Source organism: Oncorhynchus nerka, linkage group LG7 (assembly GCF_034236695.1).
Source record: "Oncorhynchus nerka isolate Pitt River linkage group LG7, Oner_Uvic_2.0, whole genome shotgun sequence".
NCBI lineage: Eukaryota > Metazoa > Chordata > Actinopteri > Salmoniformes > Salmonidae > Oncorhynchus > Oncorhynchus nerka.
In genome coordinates this window covers 44464936-44487626 of record NC_088402.1, presented here as the reverse complement: position 1 = coordinate 44487626, position 22691 = coordinate 44464936, and the positions used below count along the sequence as shown (strand labels likewise).

General features: G+C 46.9%; 1 pseudogene; it reads right to left on the bottom strand.

The window, feature by feature from the left end:
- LOC115131758 (sodium bicarbonate cotransporter 3-like) overlaps positions 1-22691 on the bottom strand; it is a 69988-nt pseudogene that overhangs the window by 19172 nt on the left and 28125 nt on the right.

Genomic DNA, 22691 nt, shown 5'->3' with positions numbered 1-22691 from the left:
CAAAAATACATGCACGCATGACTAAGTTATTACAGGGCTGTTATATCCTCTACTGCCACCAGGAGGCACAGTCATACACATCATGGAAACGCCATAGGAGAGCCAGTGCTCTTCAAACCTGGACACCCACAGGTGGTACAGGGTAGACTATGTTTCCAACACATCTGATTCAACTAATCATCAAGCCCTTGATTCATTTAATCAAGTGTGCTCGTTGCTAGACTGAAACAAAACCCCTTGTGGGTCTCCAGGACCAAGATTGAAGAGCACGACGTGAACAATCGTCTAAAATCAGGTTCGGCTTCAGACATGTTGATTTTCTGTTTCTGTTTATATATGTCGACTTAGACCCTCACCTGCGATGGGACGTTCTTGGGGGGTTCGATTCGTATCGAGGGGTCCCATTCTCCTGGGGGCAGGACTGTCACCTGGTCCAGAAATTCATCTATCCCAGACAGAAGGTCCATCCGATCTTTGGCCTTGTACGCCACATCATGGAATATCTACAGAGAAATGCAGGAAAGAGTATAGCTTTTACGTTTTGATCTTAAAATTGATCTCGTCTGAACGCCACACCTAAAGATCCACCCCCCCTAAAGGGAAAAAGTTACACAAATGAGTTAGTCTATTCTATGCATGTGGGGGGAGGGGAAGCTAATTCATGTTTATGACTGAATGTTACTAATCTTCATAAGACTATAAGGATAACTGCACAAACAGCAGCACGTAAAACATCTCCCGTCCTCTCACCTCATCTGTCATTAGTGTGGCCATGGATCTGCCAATCTCATGGTACTGAGGGCCTTTCCCGTGTGGACCCAACAGCAGAAACAAAAACCTGTAGGGGACACAAACCATTTGCAGGCATTAGACTCAACGCAATGTAGTTGGCCAGGTAGAGGCAGATACAAAGTATTTGATTCAGAACCCAACATAATTTAGTATATTCGGTGATAGGACTTATGGCTCCAAATAGAAATGGTTTCGGCTACTGGTAGGGGAGCAGGTGCATGAATAAAACCTAGGACCAGCAGGTTAGACAGAGAAAGAGCAGGGAAAGAGTGGGTGTGGAGATGTAGTGTACCTACCTGGTGGGCACGGGCACCTCCGTGAGCCCCGTGATGAGGACGGCGGGGGACAGGCGTACGAAGGCGATGATGGGCCTCTCCAGGAAGTCCACCTCCCCTACCAGCACGTTGGACGCCTCGGCGCCCGGAGGAATCTTCTTCATGAAGTTCATGTCCACCTAAAAGGAGCGGAACGGGACCCGAGAGAGAGAGAGGCTTTAGGAAGTAACAACTATATGAGACAGTGTCTCCCAATCTTGGCCCTGTTTCTGTGAATCCTGTGAATCCTGGTCCTTGATGATGAGTTGATTAGTTGAAAAAAAGAAGAAGAAAAAGTGCATTCTTTTGCCGGACTTAATTCCCGCCCACGACTTTTCTTACTGCGCCCGCCCGCTCCTGCAGACTTCTCGTCCGTCTCCCACCCGCAAGAACTGGTCCCAAATCTGGCCCCAGTCCCGCAATGTAGGTGTGTGGGACACAGCTTGCTTTGCATCCCCGGTCCCAGCAATTTAGATAACACATAGCATACAAAACAGAAAGACTAACCGTTTCGAAAATAACCTACCTTAGCATAACTTGAAAAGAAGCAGGACGATTCGCAGGCAGACAAATTAATGCGTCACCAATGCTTATTTCCAGTCAATGTCGGAGCCTAAACTATAGCCTATCCTATTTAGGAAGTCATTCCCCAAGGAAAGACAACGGCGCCGTGCTTCTTCGCCCATGCATATAGGCTACAGGCTATTGAATTGAGACCACACATGGGCGCATTTGTTCTCGTGCGCCCAACAAAAACGAGGAGAGAGAGGCTAACTGAACTTGAAGCAGAATTAGCCTAGAAGAGTTTGTGAACTGTGACACAAAAAGTTGTTTTTATTTTTTTTATACAATAGATAACACATACAACACAGAAAGACAACCTTTCCAAAATAATCCGTGGGACTGTAGCATGTTTTCATCCCAAAGTTGTCTTGTCTAACCGCCCACAGCATGACAAATGCCAACCGCGCTGCTATGATCTGTCGGGGACTACAGGTCCCGCGGGATGCACACGGCAGTGCAGCCCCATACTGAGAAACACTGGTATAACAAATCAAGCCGAGCAAAATATATCCCTCCCCCCTCCTCCCTCTCTGCAGATGACTTCGTCAACCATTTTGAAAAGAAGGTCGACGACATCCGATCCTCGTTTGCTAAGTCAAACGACACCGCTGGTTCTGCTCACACTGCCCTACCCTGTGCTCTGACCTCTTTCTCCCCTCTCTCTCCAGATGAAATCTCGCGTCTTGTGACGGCCGGCCGCCCAACAACCTGCCCGCTTGACCCTATCCCCTCCTCTCTTCTCCAGACCATTTCCGGAGACCTTCTCCCTTACCTCACCTCGCTCATCAACTCATCCCTGACCGCTGGCTACGTCCCTTCCGTCTTCAAGAGAGCGAGAGTTGCACCCCTTCTGAAAAAACCTACACTCGATCCCTCCGATGTCAACAACTACAGACCAGTATCCCTTCTTTCTTTTCTCTCCAAAATCCTTGAACGTGCCATCCTTGGCCAGCTCTCCCACTATCTCTCTCAGAATGACCTTCTTGATCCAAATCAGTCAGGTTTCAAGACTAGTCATTCAACTGAGACTGCTCTTCTCTGTATCACGGAGGCGCTCCGCACTGCTAAAGCTAACTCTCTCTCCTCTGCTCTCATCCTTCTAGACCTATCGGCTGCCTTCGATACTGTGAACCATCAGATCCTCCTCTCCACCCTCTCCGAGTTGGGCATCTCCGGCGCGGCCCACGCTTGGATTGCGTCCTACCTGACAGGTCGCTCCTACCAGGTGGCGTGGCGAGAATCTGTCTCCTCACCACGCGCTCTCACCACTGGCGTCCCCCAGGGCTCTGTTCTAGGCCCTCTCCTATTCTCGCTATACACCAAGTCACTTGGCTCTGTCATAACCTCACATGGTCTCTCCTATCATTGCTATGCAGACGACACACAATTAATCTTCTCCTTTCCCCCTTCTGATGACCAGGTGGCGAATCGCATCTCTGCATGTCTGGCAGACATATCAGTGTGGATGACGGATCACCACCTCAAGCTGAACCTCGGCAAGACGGAGCTGCTCTTCCTCCCGGGAAGGACTGCCCGTTCCATGATCTCGCCATCACGGTTGACAACTCCATTGTGTCCTCCTCCCAGAGCGCTAAGAACCTTGGCGTGATCCTGGACAACACCCTGTCGTTCTCAACTAACATCAAGGCGGTGGCCCGTTCCTGTAGGTTCATGCTCTACAACATCCGCAGAGTACGACCCTGCCTCACACAGGAAGCGGCGCAGGTCCTAATCCAGGCACTTGTCATCTCCCGTCTGGATTACTGCAACTCGCTGTTGGCTGGGCTCCCTGCCTGTGCCATTAAACCCCTACAACTCATCCAGAACGCTGCAGCCCGTCTGGTGTTCAACCTTCCCAAGTTCTCTCACGTCACCCCGCTCCTCCGCTCTCTCCACTGGCTTCCAGTTGAAGCTCGCATCCGCTACAAGACCATGGTGCTTGCCTACGGAGCTGTGAGGGGAACGGCACCTCAGTACCTCCAGGCTCTGATCAGGCCCTACACCCAAACAAGGGCACTGCGTTCATCCACCTCTGGCCTGCTCGCCTCCCTACCACTGAGGAAGTACAGTTCCCGCTCAGCCCAGTCAAAACTGTTCGCTGCTCTGGCCCCCCAATGGTGGAACAAACTCCCTCACGACGCCAGGACAGCGGAGTCAATCACCACCTTCCGGAGACACCTGAAACCCCACCTCTTTAAGGAATACCTAGGATAGGATAAAGTAATCCTTCTCACCCCCCCCTTAAAAGATTTAGATGCACTATTGTAAAGTGGCTGTTCCACTGGATGTCATAAGGTGAACGCACCAATTTGTAAGTCGCTCTGGATAAGAGCGTCTGCTAAATGACTTAAATGTAAAATGTAATGTAAAATTATATCTACCTGGAGCCCAATTGGCACAACAGAGTAGGGAGAGACTTCAAATTAAAGGAAGGAATGACTGGGGATGGAGGGATCATGCTCAGTGGCAGATTGAAGCTATGGATGGACGCTAGGGTTGGAGGAAGCTACGTTGTTAGTGGCAGTAGAGGGAAGCTATAAGGGGCAGTACTGAGCAAAGGAGTCCCTTTCATCTCAAGGTCGGTTGTTTGAACTGAGTAACAGCGCTGGGAGACCTTGCCCACTGAGATAAGTAATATCTGCATCTCTCGCTCTTCCACAAACACACACACTCTGTCTCCTTCTCCCTCTTTTGATTAGACTACCCCAGAGATTGCTTCTTGGCAAACACATGAAAGCTGGTTGAAAGCCGACTCCTCACGGCCGCCAGCCTACGTATTTCATGGCTGAAAAGAGTAAATGGATAAATAAATGGATATATAAGATCTCACTTACAGTTTTTCCTCAGTCGCTTTGGTGCATTTCTTAGATCAAAAGTGCAATTCTTGATACTACTTGTACAAATTCCAACTCATCTAGTCACTTGTGCACATCATTAAAGCAATTTTTTATTCCTTTGAACAAATTGCAATTGATAATGTAGAAGTGTCAGCTTTTTTCCACATTATCATTTGCTCATGTCATGTTGATCAAAATGTAGTAGATGGTTCTCTGTTGAATAGTCTTACCCCTCAAAACATCTAGGCATTAGTTCCTTGCATAAGCCATTACATGCAAAATTGTTGAACTATTTGTCATAAACTGTCAAGCATAGTTTTACACATTTCTATTAGACCTTTTGTACAAAAATGTGAATTGATGAATCGTGCAGGTGAAATTGACCCTTACTCATGAAGGAATGTAAAGTGTTAGTTCAACCAACAATCAACCAGTTGCTCAAAGGTGCATCTCATGAAGAATCAATTGGCAAGCATATATAGACAGACCACAACACAGAGTTGCAATTTTCCAATAATGGATGGACCAGGAAACGAACAGGATCAACAGCCAAGAGGAGGAAGAAGAGGAGCAAGGATGCGTGGTGGAAGGCAAAACAGAGGAAGAGGCAGAAGAGGACATAGGCGCATATCTGATGACATAAGGGCCACTATTGTAGACCATGTTGTCAATCATGGCCTTACAATGGCTGAGGCGGGTCGAAGGGTGCAGCCGAATATTGGGAGATCAACCGTGTCCTCAATAGTTCAAATGTTTCGAAGAGAGAACAGGTATGTCCACCAATGTACAGTGCACTGTTACTGTATATAAGCAGTATACTGTATACTTCCTACAATGCTTCATATTACAGTAGTTCACTTGTATTTCACAGCATACAGAAATATACTCTATACAGATACATACTGCACCTTACATGCACCCACCTGTATGTTTTACAGTAAAATGTGTGTTCGCATAGTTTTTGTCTATGTGAAAGTGTGCGATGCATCACTGCATTTTTCCCCACATTGGACTGCAAGATTACCTCAAACCGGTGGCAGAGGATGCCTTTTCACACCTCAACAGGAGGGGGCTATTTGCACTATGGTCCGAGCAAACAATGCCATGAGACTCAGGGAAATACAAAGGACCATTATAGAAGACAACGATGTCTTTGAAAACATCCATACGGTTAGCATCTCAACCATCGACAGGGTGTTGCATAGAAACCAGATGAGTATGAAACAGCTGTACCGTGTACCATTCCAAAGAATGAGGACAGAGTTAAGGAACTACGGTACCAGTATGTACAGGTAAAACATATATCTATGTAACTACTTTACAGCAACATTTTATAGTGATACATAGTACAATAAGCATAAACTGCACACATTTCCATTGCTGTGGAAGGAACATGCAATATATGTACATTTTATGTCACTCTTCCTTACCAAAACAAATTCAACTGTGTGTTCTGGGATATAGCGTATAATGGAGTTGGAATCAAGTGAACCTTCTCACAACTTTGTATACGTTGATGAGGCTGGCTTTAACCTGACCAAATGCAGAAGGCGGGGTCGGAATATCATCGGTCACAGAGCTACTGTGGATTTGCCAGGCCAAAGGGGAGGAAATATGACCATGTGTGCTTCTATTTCGGAGCATGGTGTCCTAACCCATATCCCCCTTATAGGGCCATACAACACCCAGCATCTACTCAACTTTTTAGAGACTCTCTACAGGGCTCTCATCCCTGATGATGAGAGGGGTCTGTTTAGAGAGGATTTGCCAGAGTATGTGGTCATTTGTGATAATGTGAGTTTCCATCGATCAAACATCATAAGGCAATGGTTTGTGACCCACCCGAGGATGCTCATAGAATTCTTCCCACCTTATTCACCATTCCTTAACCCAATTGAGGAGTTATTTTTAGCATGGAGGTGGAAGGTGTACGATCGTCAGCCACACACAGATGACCCTGCTGGCTGCAATGGATGCAGCATGTGAGGACATCACAGTAGACGCCTGCAGAGGATGGATAAGGCATTCCAAAAGATTCTTTCCACGTTGCATTGGAAGGGAAAATATCCGGTGTGATGTGGATGAGAATATGTGGGCCGACAGACAGGAACGTCTGGATGTGTAGAGACAGCACAACAGTGCTGTGGGCAAAGTTGTGCCTTATGGGTGGTTTCCTGTGTTTCTTTCTAATTTAGTTTTTTTTCCTTTGTGCTCCTTGGGCTGTCCAGTCTCTTTCAATCAATAACCCACATACAGTAATATGTAAATAGTACTGTTGAAATTGATATATGCCATAGAAGTGCAGCCTTTCAATACAGTAACTGTCATCCAAACTGTAGCCTAAGTTTACATCAGGTAATACTGTCAAAAAAGTACACAGTTACATTGACAACATGCCTAAACATTTTGATGACCTTGTTCGTGAACAATGACTCAATGACCTATCATTCTGATGACACTGACATGATCATTGACATTAATATTTACTTTTGAGAGATGTACTAAGGATTTTTAGTGACTGACTAGCTTTAGAAATATATCTATTGTATATTGCAGTTTGTACAAATTGTTCTGAGAAATGCACTTATTATTTTGCACATGTTAGGGATGATGTGAAAAATGCACCAAAGCGACTGAGAAAAACTGTAACCAAGCTCAGTTATTGAATTAAACAATGTACAGTTCACTTTGAGACTGGCTCTTGGTTCTAGCAGGCAGGGAGTGGGTGAAGTTTCTTATGCTCAGAGAGTAAGGGCTGTGATTGATGATGGTTGTCTTGGATGTCTGGATGAGAGTGGCTGATGATGGGGGGGTGGGGGGGGGGGTCCTTTGCCCAGTAGCAGGGATTACCTTGCTGAAGTCCACACTGCTGTTCTCTTTACTGACCCCAGCTCTGGAGGGCCTCCTGTCTCCGGTCTTGCTGCTGCTATCCAGGTTACTGGGGACAGAGTGCGTGGACATCAATGGCCCTGCAACGACAAGACAAGACAAGACAGACAGACAGACAGACAGACAGACAGACAGACAGACAGACAGACAGACAGACAGACAGACAGACAGACAGACAGACAGACAGACAGACAGACAGACAGACAGACAGACAGACAGACAGACAGACAGACAGACAGACAGACAGACAGAGACGGGATAGCGGCAGAAGAGTGTTAGAAATTTCAGCTCTGGAGGACCGAGGTACCTGCTGCTCAGTGCATTCTCGTGGATACATTAGAATGCCTACATTTGATAATACTGTGTTTTTCATATATCATTTACAGTATATGCAGAGTTTGCAAAGCATCAAAACACAATACAGGTTCTTCTATTGAAAATGTATACAGAAATAATGTAGCTGTACTCTGATAAATTATTTGCAATTATTTTTCAATAGGCTCTCTATATAGGCCCAGACTACATATGCATATATAATAGTATAGTATAATATACTATATAATATACATAGTTTGATTTATACACTCTCAAAGACCTTAACAAATTGCTAACATAATGAACATTTATTACGGCCTGCGGTGATAAGGGTTCAAGAAATTGCGCATCCGCCTCCCCACTTCAATGCACCCTATAGCCATGTGAGGTGAGCCGTACACAGGAAACGCCAGCACTTCAGCGAGGGAGACATGCATTGAGGAAATTACCACAGAAACGAATGAACTGTAACACAGCAACCACGCACACACACTCCCTTCCCTCTGTCTCAATCACCTAGAACGTGGAGGAGTGTTCAAATGAATATGAATGGGTGAATTTCCTTGTGGTCCTCCTTGACCTGTGACCTGTTGTCACCCGGCCCTGCGGGCTACTAGGCCGCCATGTTGGGATGAACAGAAGCGCCATCGCTCACATTCCTCACAAAGCCCCTGGGAGTGACAGGGATTATCGGAGGTTGCATCCGCGGACACGCTTCATTCAGGAAGATAAAGCCCGGAATGCGGGCTCCACGCTGGACCTCAGGCCACGGTCCATATGCAAACGAGTACGAATAATCAAATCATATCATTCCAAAACCAGGGGCACACTGAGGGCAAAAACTTCTGACTCTAATGATAATTTGTCTTCATCTGCATACTAAGAGCTGGCACTACATGTTATGTGTGGTACTGTGGCATTAGACAGCTCGTTAGATAGTTTTTACCAGAGAATCCGGCAATCAAAATGTGAGTAGGTGTACTGTATACAGTTGTGGCCAAATAATTTGGCACCCTTTTCATAAATTATTTCCTGTTTCTTCTAAAATACGTTTAACAAAAATTATATTATTATATATTATATATATATATATATACTACAGGACCAAAAGTATGTGGACACCTGCTCGTCACCTGCTGGGATGGCTTTCCACTAAATGTTGGAACATTGCTGCGGGGACTTGCTTCCATTCAGCCACATAAGCATTAGTGAGGTCGGGCACTGATGTTTATTTATTATGCCTGGCTCGCAGTCAGGCCTTCCAATTCATCCCAAAGGTGTTCGATGGGGTTGAGGTCAGGGCTCTGTGCAGGCCAGTCAAGTTCTTCCACACAGATCTCAACAAACCATTTCTGTATGGACCTCGCGGTCTGCACGGGGGCATTTTCATGCTGAAACAGGAAAGGGCCTTCCCCAAACTGTTGCCACAAAGTTGGAAGCACAGAATCGCCTAGAATGTCATTGTATTCTGTAGCGTTAAGATATCCCTTCACTGGAACTAAGGGGTCTAGCCTGAACCATGAAAAACAGCCCCAGACCATTATTTCTCCTCCACTAAACTGTACTGTTGGCACTATGCATTGGGGCAGGTAGCGTTCTCCTGTCATCCGCCAAACCCAGATCTGACCGCTGGACTGCCAGATGGTGAAGCGTGATTCATCACTCCAGAGAACGTGATTCCACTGCACCAGACTCCAATGGCAGCGAGCTTTTTACCACTCCAGTCAACGCTTGGCATTGTGCATGGTGATCATAGGCTTGTGTGTGGCTGCTCGGCCATGGAAAACCATTTCATGAAGCTCCAGACAAACAGCTATTGTGCTGACATTGGCTGAAATAGCCGAATCCACTCATTTGAAGCGGTGTCCACATACGTTTGTATACATACTGTATATACACTGAGTGTACAAAACATTAGGAACAACTTCCTAATATTGAGTTGTACCCCCTTTTGTCCTCAGAACAGCTTCAATTCGTTGGGGCATGGACTCAACAAGGTGTCGAAAGCATTACACAGGGATGATGGCCCATGTTGGCTCCAATGCTTCGCAGAGTTGTGTCAAGTTGGCTGGATGTCCTTTGGGTGGTAGACCATTCTTGAAACACATGGGAAATTGTTGAACGTGAAAAACCCAGCAATGTTGCAGTACTTGACATGCTCAAACTGGTGTGTCTGGCACCTACTACCATACCCCGTTCAAAGGCACTTAAATATTTTGTCTTGTCCATTCACCCTCAGAATGGCACACATACACAATCCATGTCTCAATTGCCTCTAGGCTAAAAAATACTTCTTTAACCAGTCTTCTTCCCTTCATCTACACTGATTGAAGTGGATTTTCACCTGGATTCATCTGGTCAGTCTGTCATGGAAATAACAGTACACTGTTTTGTACATTCAACATTGCAGAACCAATTTTAGTTTTGTAAACTATATCAAGTTTATCATTTTAATTGAGAAAATAAAGACAAATGGCATGGACAAAATGATTGGTATCCCGAGGCTAGTACTTGGTTGCACAGCCTTTGGCCAAGATAACTGCAGACAAATGTTTTTGCAGCCATCAATAAGCTTGCTGCACTTTTACAGGTCATTTGTCCTACTTTGTTTTGAGCAGCAAACCGCTCTAATACTTCAATGTTTGAGGGGGTGCCCTCCACCAACGGCTGTTTTCAGACCTCGCCATAAGTTGTTACATGTGATTAAGATCTGACCTCTTCTCTCGCCCACTCCATTACAGTCCATCATCTCTCTTGAACCATCCCTGGTTGCTTTTGGAATGCGTGTTGGTGGTCGTTGTCCTGCTGGAAGATCCACAACCTTCAATGGGGACCCAATTTTTGGACACCGGGTTGAACATTGCACTCCAAAACACCTGGTAATCTGCAGGTTCATTGTGCTTTGTGCACGTTCCAAGGCCCCCAGTACCAGAGTCAGCGAAGCAACCCCACAGCATTATCAAACCTCCCCATCTTTGATTGTAGGGAGGGTGTTCCATTCATTGTTTGCTTCTAAAAGCTCCAACAAATCATCCTTAACCGCCTGTCTATGCCAGCATGGGATTCAAACTCAAATGAGCGATACTCAGAACGAGGTGAAGTACTTAGCATATCGTTTGTTGGCAAATGGTGTCATGTCGTCAAGCAATGGGATTCAACGTTCACTCTAGACATTAAGTAATGGAAGATTACAGAACCACACAAGTACTTATAATAAGACCACCAGCTTCCACCCTTAATTCATGTTTCTCTCCAAACCAGCAGTCTCTAGTTGTCACACTGGGACTGAGAGAGTTACGTGCCAACGTTACAACCCTCCCACCCCAACCCCACGGCTTTATATTTAGCATGCTATTTGCACACATAGGAGTCTCGAGCTAGACACTTAAAGAAAACGTCTCTGAGACATCTGTGTGTTTATACTCAGTAATTATGGAGGAGAGATGCCAAACAATGCTGCTCTGGAAAAAGACCAGATGTTTTTAAGTTGTTTAAGTCTGTCCTGACTGTATATTCACAATAGGACAGTCATGCAGAGCAGTGACAGTTATAGCTGGGAGGATACGCCATGATATGAGACCTGTTGCCATAGTGGCGAGTCTGGCGACTCAACTCTTACACTGACTGGATTACACAGGCCCTCAAGGGATGGAAAATGTGCAGTCGATTAAACCCCTTCAGGTTTCATCTTAGGACTTGAATGGGGGAAAAAAGGTTTGCAATGAAAAAGTGGACACAGAAATATCACAGAACCAGGGTCCAACCGAATCTTTTTTTTCTTACCGTTGCCCAAAAATCTACTGGCCTGAACAGAATTTCTACTGGCCCGGACATTGTGTAGTTAAAATGCATTGCCTAAGCAGAACCTACAGGTTGGCAGGTTTCCTCTCTATATTCAGCTAGCATTAGGCTACATTTGGTTATTATGGAATGTATCAAAACGCTGTGTAATAGAATCTAGAGATATAATGATTTAGAATTGCATTAATTGGGAAAGGGGGACACCTAGTCAGTCATACAACTGAATGCATTCAACTGAAATGTGTCTTCTGCATTGAACCCAACCCCTCTGAATCAGAGAGGTGGGGCAGGGCTGCCATAAATGCTAGCATGTTCACTATTGAAGGTTGACGTTTGTAAATCAATTTCCCTAACGTAAATGGATTGGTGAGCTCTTCTTTTTACTCTGGACGGCTCGCATGTGCCGCGTGAGCGGCTCAACTTATGTACTGCTCGAGAAGTTGTGAGTCGCGATCAGGGTGGTTGAATGAATGGCCAATCATATTTCTCAAATACAAAAAGCATGACTTTTCCGCGTGTAGTCTTCAATGGTGTTCAAGACTGCAACACTGCAGGTAATCTCAGCCATCCCCTCCGATGGCGACGGAGGGGACGGCTGCCGTTTTATGGGGCCTAAACCAACCATGCTTTTGTTTTTTTCCGCATTGTTTGTAACTTATTTTGTTCATAATGTTGCTGCTACCATCTCCTATGACCAAAAAGAGCTTCTGGACATCAGAACAGAGATTACTCATCTTGATCTGGACGAAGATCAGGGTGCCTGGTAAGGAGCCGGCGACGAGTGGCTAATATGCCTTTGCCATCGGTACTATTGGCCAACATACAATCGCTGGATGATAAAGTGGACGAACTACAAGCACGTATATCCTACCAACGGGACATTAAAAACAGGAATATCTTATGTTTCAACGAGTCGTGGCTGAACGACGACATGAATAACATACAGCTGGTGGGTTATACACTGTATCGGCAGGATAGAACAGCAGCCTCTGGTAAGACAAGGGGTGGCGGTCTATGTAGATTTGTAAACAACAGCTGGTGCATGATATCTAAGGAAGTCTCAAGGTTTTGCTCGCCTGAGGTAGAGTATCTCATGATAAGCTGTTGACCACACTATTTACCAAGAGAGTTTTCATCGTAGCTGTCTATTTACCACCACAAACCAATGCTGGCACTAAGTCCGCACTCAATGAGCTGTATACGGCCATAAGCAAACAGGAAAATGCTCATTCAGAGGCAGCGCTCCTAGTGGCCAGAGACTTTAATACAGGGAAACTTACATTTTACGTCATTTCTACCAGCGTTTTAAATGACCGCTGGCTACGTCCCTTCTGTCTTCAAGAGAGCGAGAGTTGCACCCCTTCTGAAAAAACCTACACTCGATCCCTCCGATGTCAACAACTACAGACCAGTATCCCTTCTTTCTTTTCTCTCCAAAACTCTTGAACGTGCCGTCCTTGGCCAGCTCTCCCGCTATCTCTCTCAGAATGACCTTCTTGATCCAAATCAGTCAGGTTTCAAGACTAGTCATTCAACTGAGACTGCTCTTCTCTGTATCACGGAGGCCCTCCGCACTGCTAAAGCTAACTCTCTCTCCTCTGCTCTCATCCTTCTAGACCTATCGGCTGCCTTCGATACTGTGAACCATCAGATCCTCCACTCCACCCTCTCCGAGTTGGGCATCTCCGGCGCGGCCCACGCTTGGATTGCGTCCTACCTGACAGGTCGCTCCTACCAGGTGGCGTGGCGAGAATCTGTCTCCTCACCACGCGCTCTCACCACTGGCGTCCCCCAGGGCTCTGTTCTAGGCCCTCTCCTATTCTCGCTATACACCAAGTCACTTGGCTCTGTCATAACCTCACATGGTCTCTCCTATCATTGCTATGCAGACGACACACAATTAATCTTCTCCTTTCCCCCTTCTGATGACCAGGTGGCGAATCGCATCTCTGCATGTCTGGCAGACATATCAGTGTGGATGACGGATCACCACCTCAAGCTGAACCTCGGCAAGACAGAGCTGCTCTTCCTCCCGGGAAGGACTGCCCGTTCCATGATCTCGCCATCACGGTTGACAACTCCATTGTGTCCTCCTCCCAGAGCGCTAAGAACCTTGGCGTGATCCTGGACAACACCCTGTCGTTCTCAACTAACATCAAGGCAGTGGCCCGTTCTTGTAGGTTCATGCTCTACAACATCCGCAGAGTACGACCCTGCCTCACACAGGAAGCAGCGCAGGTCCTAATCCAGGCACTTGTCATCTCCCGTCTGGATTACTGCAACTCGCTGTTGGCTGGGCTCCCTGCCTGTGCCATTAAACCCCTACAACTCATCCAGAACGCCGCAGCCCGTCTGGTGTTCAACCTTCCCAAGTTCTCTCACGTCACCCCGCTCCTCCGCTCTCTCCACTGGCTTCCAGTTGAAGCTCGCATCCGCTACAAGACCATGGTGCTTGCCACGGAGCTGTGAGGGGAACGGCACCTCAGTACCTCCAGGCTCTGATCAGGCCCTACACCCAAACAAGGGCACTGCGTTCATCCACCTCTGGCCTGCTCGCCCCCCTACCACTGAGGAAGTACAGTTCCCGCTCAGCCCAGTCAAAACTGTTCGCTGCTCTGGCCCCCCAATGGTGGAACAAACTCCCTCACGACGCCAGGACAGCGGAGTCAATCACCACCTTCCGGAGACACCTGAAACCCCACCTCTTTCAGGAATAGGATAAAGTAATCCTTCTCACCCCCCTTAAAAGATTTAGATGCACTATTGTAAAGTGGCTGTTCCACTGGATGTCTTAAGGTGAACGCACCAATTTGTAAGTCGCTCTGGATAAGAGCGTCTGCTAAATGACTTAAATGTAAATGTAAATGTAAATGTAAATGTGCAACCAGAGGGAAAAAAACTCTAGACCACCTTTACTCCACACACAGAGATGCGTACAAAGCTCTCACCCGCCATCCGTTTGGAAAATCTGACCATTATTCTATCCTCCTGATTCCTGCTTACAAGTCAAATATAAAGCAGGAAGCACCAGTGACTCGGTCAATGAATAAGTGGTCAGATGAAGCAGATGCTAAGCTACAGGATTGTTTTGCTAGCACAGACGGGAATATGTTCCGGGAATCTTCCGATGGCATTGAGGAGTACACCACATAAGTCACTGGCTTCATCAATATGTGCATCGATGACGTCATCCCCACAGTGACTGTACGTACATACCCCAACCAGAAGCCATGGATTACAGGCAACATCCACACTGAGCTAAAGGGTAGAGCTGCCGCATTCAAGAAGCAGGACTCTAACCTGGAAGCTTATAAGAATTCCCGCTATGCCCTCTGACGAACCATCATACAGGCAAAGTGTCAATACAGGATCATACTACACCAACTCCAAAACTCGTCGGATGTGGCAGTGCTTGTAAACTATTACAGACTACAGGAGGTCAGAGAGCTGGCCGTGTGGTGCCAGGACAACAACCTCTCCCTCAACGGGATCAAGACAAAGGAGATGATTGTGGACTACAGGAAAAGGAGTACCGAGAATAACCCCATTCACATCGACGGGGCTGTAGTGGAGCAGGTTGATATATTCAAGTTCCTTGGTGTCCACATCACCAACAAACTAACATGGTCCAAGCACATCAAGACAGTCGTGAAGAGGGCACGACAAAACCTATATTCCCTCCGGATACTGAAAAGATTTAGCATGGGTCCTCAGATCCTCTCAAAAGGTTCTACAGCTGCACCATCGAGAGCATCTTGACTGGTTGCATCACTGCCTGGTATGGCAACAACTCGGCCTCCGACCGCAAGGCACTGCAGAGGGTAGTGTGTACGGCCCAGTACATCACTGCCATCCAGGTGCTAGAACGATGCTAGAACGAGGAGCGGAACGACGAGTTCCACCCTCTCTCCTTTGCAAGTCGTATTTTCCCTCACCTACGAAATCGTGACTTGTCCAAATAACCAGTGACGAAAAACCCTAACACCAGCACTACTGCTCCCTGCTATCCCACACATCCCACTCCTTCCCAACAGATTCTAAGGTACCAGTTATGTTTCCGTAGATCTGCCCATTAGAGATTACATAGCAGGTAAATGTCAAAATGGAATGCCAGAATGCACTGAGAAGTTACTGGCCCGGTCAGCCCAGTGACTGAGGAGACCCACTGGCTCTACATGTTTTTACTGGCTCCGCCGCAGCGGGCCATTGTTAATGTCGGACCCTGCAGAACTACGGTATGGTAAATGATGAAACACATTCTCGAGGAGAGCCATGCACACACACTGAGCAGAGAGAAGTGGAGGGACTAAGCCAAGCAAGGTAGGGGTTTGTGTGGGAGGGCTGGGATGAAGAAAGGTGGCGATAGACGGAGAGAGAAAGGAACGTGAACAATAAATAGCCTAGGAATGGAGCGAGATATGAGGGAAAAGGAGAGAGTGCAGAGAAATGTATTGGATAAGACTAAACTAGAGAAACACAGACAGAGAGGTATGCAAGAAAGGAACAAGGTAGAGGGAAACAGTGAGAGGTCTTGTTGAGTTAACAGAGGAGGGGTATAAAAAGCCCCCCTCCTGGTGGGGGGGGGGGGGGGGGGTTTGTCATGGATTTGTAGTCGGGTAGGTGAAGGAGGGCACAGCCAGCATGCTGGTGCTAGTGTTCTCTGTTCAAGCCGTGACTCACACTGGCAGGCTACACAGATATTTGCCTTCTAAGGGCAGCTGCTGGAGCCCTCTAGTCTGCAGCGACGGTTGCCGATTGGTATACGCCTCCTCATCCTTTGTAATGGCGTTGGGTGGCGACTCGTCGTCCTCAGGCGGTGACACCACCACCTCCGGGATGGCCTGGGGGACCGGGGCGGGGCCAGGGGCGCGGGGAGGGTCTGGGAAGCGGCGGGGAGTAGGGGGGGTGTTCTGAGGGGTGGTGAGGGGCGAGGGTCCGGGGGAGAGCCCCCCAGCGGAGGTGGAGGAGGAGGAGTTAGGCAGGAGGAGGTTGAGGAGGACGGAGACCCGGGACTCTCGCCTCTGGGACAGGTTGGAGACAGAGGCCCCCGGCTTCAGGGAGTGGCGGGAGGCAGAGAGGCCCTCCCCTGGAGCGGTGGGAAGACAACAAAAAAACAAAGAAGGGAAAAGAGGGAGAGAAGAACGGGAGGAGGGAGGAAAAAGGGGGAGGATGGTAAGAGGAGGAACATATGAGGGAGAATGTCATCAGAGAGGTGGTTTTAGGGGTGCATTCTCTGGGGGCAGAGAGAGAAGTTGGTGGGAGCTTGGGAGGAGTGTGGTTAAAGAGAGACAGAGGCGATAGGTTCTTGCAGGGGAAAGGAGAGAGGGGAGGTGTCCACAACAGACCAATAGGCTTGTCCGCTCACCAATCACACAGTGACAGACTGAGGGGGAGCATTTTGGGTAGAGAGATGCTTGCAAGCAGGAGAAGAGATGTGGGTTGGTTAGCATAGTGTCAGTGTACAGTATATTGTGCATACAAATACAGAAGCACACGCAAAACCAGACATATTTCATGTCTGTCCAAGTTGTGCAATAACTTACTATGATTGTGTAGCACATTAACATATGACATTTCACGCGTATTTTATACCCGGGCAACATTGCATTCAATAGAACAAAATGTGACAGTAGGACAGTGACTAGAGAGCATTACAACTGTAGCACGAGCTCGTTATTTCAGTCACATAAAACAGTCACACACCATACTCATCGTACACATCACACCCTAAGGTCATGCTAAGGTCAGGCAAACAAAACATTTCGAACTGCAAGAAGAGCATCACCCCAACCATTCCGACATAGAGTAGAAGCCATTGTTAATTCTGAGGGCAAACCCTGAGACAGGCCAGCCACACGCACCATCCTCACCCAGATGTATCCTTTACGGTGGTGGTGGGGGGGGGTTCTACATGGACCCCAAAAGGGTTCTACCTGGAACCAAAAAGGGTTCTCCTATGGGGACAGCCGAAGAACCCTTTTGGAAGGCTTTTCCCTAAGAGTGTATGTGGGAGATGTTGTCACCTTTCCTTTATTGGAATACCAAGGATTGCAAAGGTTATTTGAACCCCCTCGAGGCTCGAGGAAAAAGAAATGGACTGTGCGTGGTGCGGGGGGGGGATCTCACCGTGTCTCTCAAGCAACAACGGGTCTGAATGTTTCTTGCCTATGTCTGCGATTGAGCGCACCAGCGGGATGCGGTTGCTGAGCTTCCTCTCGTTCTGATGGTGGTGTCTCTTCAACATGGCCTCGCGCACCTTCTGACACAGCTCCTCCTGCAGCTGGCCTGACGCCACCATGCCGTCAATCAGCATGTCTGGACACACACATGTAAATACACACATGTATGCATTATATTGCCTTGTATCGTTGCTCATTTGGAGGTTTACACCACTGGTACACACACACTTGCAAATGAGCTTGCACGCACGCACACACGCACACACACACACACACACACACACACACACACACACACACAAATTCAGTTTCACCTTATTCAACCAACTTTTCATTATTGCCTTGTTTATCATTTGCATACACAAATCGAAATAATCAAATAGCATGCACATGAGCGTACACACATGCACACATACTCTTCTGATATGAATGTACCTGCAATCTCCTCGATACAGGTGGCCCTCATGTCCAGCATGACGGTTCCGTTGAGGATGCAGCTCCTCAGCTCAAACAGGCTGTGTAGAGACAGGGTGGCCACGTAGGGCTTGCTCCAACGCTCCCCTCCATCTTCCACGTCCTCCTCAAACTTCAGCCACCTAAACACGCACGCGCACAGACACAAGACAAGCACACACAATAAATCAAATTTCCCCAATGCTGACTAAGAACAACTTGACCAGAGGTCAAGACCAGGCCTGAACATATCAGACCATTTGCATTCCCTTGAGTGGTTCACTTCTGAGAGGTAATGGAAAAAGTTTGATAGCGTTTTTCCGGCTTTTACCTCCTGTCAGACTGGAACCAGTTTTAAACAGTTTTTTTTTAAGAGATGTAAATTGCTGTGTATTTGTGTCTGAGCCGTGAATGTAGGCTGACATTGTCTGGGATGGTGATAATGCCATGGCTATGGAGGATGACTAACCTAGATTGACTCACAGCCAGACTTGTAGGCAGTAGAGCTCTGTCAATCTTACCCATTACTCATGATAACACATTCCCACTCACACACAAGACACGTCACTATCTCATAGTTCTCTGTTCCCCCGCCCCCGCAAGACAATTTCAAGGTTATAAAAAGGCCACAGTTTACCAGCCTACAGTTTTGGCCATTAAAAAGTTGGTTTCCCTGAATATTTTACCACAGTCAAGAAGACGACTTCAAAATTCCCAAGATGCAAAGTTAAACTCATCGACGTTTCATGGAAAACCTACGGTAGCAATAAAGTGCTGCTGAATTTAGACCTGAACGAACATTAAATGACATGATGAAGTCACATGGTCTCTGGAGTGTGGAAGCTGGACCCTGGGCTGGGCTGTGACCTACCTGGCTGTCTCCTTCCACTCGGTGGCGCTCCCGTCCCTGAAGGACAGCTCGTCCAGCTCGGTGAACAGGTCGTGGGGACGTGCTCCACGTCATCATCTTCCATACCCAGGATGAACTGCACCCGCTGGGAGGGCGTGTCTAGAGGGGGGGGGGGGGAGATACAGAGATATAGAGACAAGGACTTAGCTTCTGAATGGACTGCTGTGAATTCCTCTGCATTACAAAGGGGGAATAAATATGTTCAATAATCAGGTGTGTGTGGGAGCAGTAACAGGCAATGTGAACGAAGAGCGCTAGAGTGAAGCTGGCGGGAATCACCACAACGATAACAGCAGATTTCCAGGAGCGAAATTCACCATTGGAAGAGGAATGGATATTGGACAGATAAAAAGAGTGAGAGAGTGAACGACAGTCAGACAGTTCAAATTGTCATGTTGTGCTGTTTTCCCGACCGTCTGTCCCTTTCCCCCGGGCGGTTGGGGCTGTGTGTGAGTGTGTGCGTGTGTGGTGTTTGTGGCCTCGGCGGTGGTGCCTGCGTTTGCTGTCTCGGCCCAGCGGCACATGGACCACGATGTAGACGCACGCACGTGCACACACACACACACACTCCTCCTCCATCAGTGTCACTGCTTGCTCCTGGAGGCCCGGGGTTGCCTTTAAGAGTGATGCTCCATTCACAGCATGCACACTCTCTCTGAATGAATGGACAGATAGGTCTCCATGTTTCAGCCAAACACTCACAGACGCCTGAGAGACTTTGCCAGGTACCCTGACCTGCCTACCACAGGGTTCTATTTCTGCCTCTGGGAAGCATGATACAACACAGTATTCAAATTGAGAATAGTAATCGAAATGTTATTTGGGAGAATGCTTGAGGGTAGCAGCTGGGGTGGGAGTTGTTTTGAGTTGACGTGATTCCAATACGTTATGATTATGTCTAGTGCTACACAACTGACTCGTTATCCAAATTAGCCCATGGTGGCCTACTACAGAAATACATGATTTACATAAGTATGCAAACCCTTTGCTATGAGACTAGAAATTGAGCTCATGTGCATCCTGTTTCCATTGATCATTCTTGAGCTGTTTCTATAACTTGGAGTCTACCTGTGGTAAATGATTCAATTGATTGGACATGATTTGGAAAGACACACACTTGTCTATATAAGGTCCCAAAATTGACAGTGCATGTCAGAGCAAAAACCAAGCCATGAGGTCAAAGGAATTGTCCGTAGAGCTCCAAGACAGGATTGTGTCGAGGCACAGATCTGGGGAAGGGTACCAAAAAATGTCTGCAGCATTGAAGGTCCCCGAGAACACAGTGGAACTGTCATGTCTACTCCCGCTCCCCCTCTCCGGCGCTCGACGTTGCCAGATTATTCATTATTACGCACACCTGCCACCATCGTTACGCGCACCTGCGCCCCCATGAGACTCACCTGGACTCCATCACATTCCTGATGACCTCCCCTATGTCTGTCACTCCCTTTGGTTCCTTCCCCAGGTGTTATTGATTCTGTTCCTGTGTTTTTTGTCGGTACGCTACTTGTGTTTCTTGTTTTATTGATTATTAAATTCACTCCCTGGACTTGCTTCCCGACTCCTAGCGTACACGTTACAGGAACCAACAAGACTCTTCCTAGAGCAATCGGGGAGGGCCTTGGACAGGGAGGCGACCAAGAACCTGATGGTCACTCTGACAGAGCTCCAGAGTTCCTCTGTGGAGATGGGAGAACCATCCAGGAGGACAACTCCTTTTTCTGAGGAGTGGCTAGACGGAAGCCACTCCTCCGAAAAAAATAGGCACATGACAGATCACCTGGAGATTGCCAAAAGGCACTTAAACGACTCAGACCATAAGAAACAAGATTCTCTGGTCTGATGAAACCAAGATTGAACTCTTTGGCCTGAATGCCAAGTATCACATCTGGAAGAAACCTGGCACCATCCCTACGGTGAAGCATGGTGGTGGCAGCATCATGCTGTGGGGATGTTTTTCAGCGGCAGGGACTTGGAGACATGGCAGGATCGAGAGAAAGATGACCGGAGCAAAGTACAGAGAGATCCTTGATGAAAACCTGCTCCAGAGCGCTCAGGACCTCAAGACTGGGGCAAAGGTTGACCTTTCAACAGGACAACGACCCTAAGCACACAGCCTAGGGCCTGAATACTTATGTAAATGTTACATTTCAGTAGTTTAAAAAATATATATCAATTAGCGACATTTTCTAAAAACCTGTTTTTACTTTGTCATTATGGGGTATTGTGTGTAGACTGACGAGGGAAGAAAACAATTTAACCCATTTTAGAGTAAGGCTGTAACTTAAAACAAAATGTGGAAAAAGTCAAGGGGTCTGAATACTTTCCCGAATGCACTGTATGTGCCACCACACATTTATTCAATTGCATGAGGAGATGAACGAGGAGCTCCACGGAAGGTGGAACAGAAGTTAATTGTGTAAAAAAAAGAAAGACACTACATTAACCTATTAAATTGTTGTCAGCATATATAGTGTCTGACCTTCTTCCTTTTTTTTTTTTTACTATTCCTTTAGTCAGCACCTCTACTAACATTTCTAACAGTCAGCTAATGGGTAAAAATGGTTAACTTATTAAATTGTTGTCAGCATATATAGTGTCTGACTTTCTTCCTTCCTTCCTTCCTTTTTTTTAATACTATTTCTTTAGTCAGCACCTCTACTAACATTTCTAACAGTCAGCTTTCTACTGGACTTTAAGGTAGAAGTTGGTTACCATACGTGGGGTCCTCACGGTCCTCCTCTTCGTGGTCCTCCTCCCGCTCCCGCCTCTTGCGGTGGTGTTTGTGGCCTCTGCGATGGTGCCTGCGTTTGCTCTCCCGGCCCAGAGGCACATGGACCCCGACGTAGACCGCCCTGTGGCCTAAGACAAACCAGACCAGACCAGAGAGAGATTGACAGATTACCTGGTTTACATTTTCTGTGAATAACCTACTTAGATAGGGAAGGAAAAGACCACATTCGTTTATTTTTGCTATTACTTTTTTCCACAATCCCTCATTATAGCTTTTGTTCCACTGGATTGTTAAGATTGTTGCTCTGACATGCAAATGTCCTAGTTTTTGTGCCAATAGTCACTTTTGGAGGACGAGCCATTGCACTTTGAAATGTGAGATACTCTCAAGTTAGGGAATAAGGAAAATAAGACAAGAGGGGAGAAGAGGAAGGAAAGGATAAGAGAAAGACATGAGTCCATCAGATGAATATACAAAGAGAAAGAGATGAAGGGAAGGAGCCATAGAGTGTTTTAGAGGGATACAGCAACTGAAAATACAAGAACAGAACAGAGGGAAAAGATAATGAAGGGAGAGAGAGAGAGAGAGAGAGAGAGAGAGAGAGAGAGAGACACGACAGACACGGCGAGGGAGGAATCGGAGATACATGTGGCAATGATGTTGTTGCTAGCAGCACTCTCCGGACGTGAGACGCAATTGACACTTCCTTTAACCCTCGAGTCTAGGTAGCCTTACTGCTATTAGCCCATAGAAACGCATTGATTAACAGATTCATACATGGAAAAATAGTAAAAAAATATCAAAATGAAGTTTATTTTGAAGTGTGGGAGATATAAGAAGAAAAATACTTTGACACATATTTAAACCCTTTTTTAGGCACTAAACTACGTCAATATACACTGA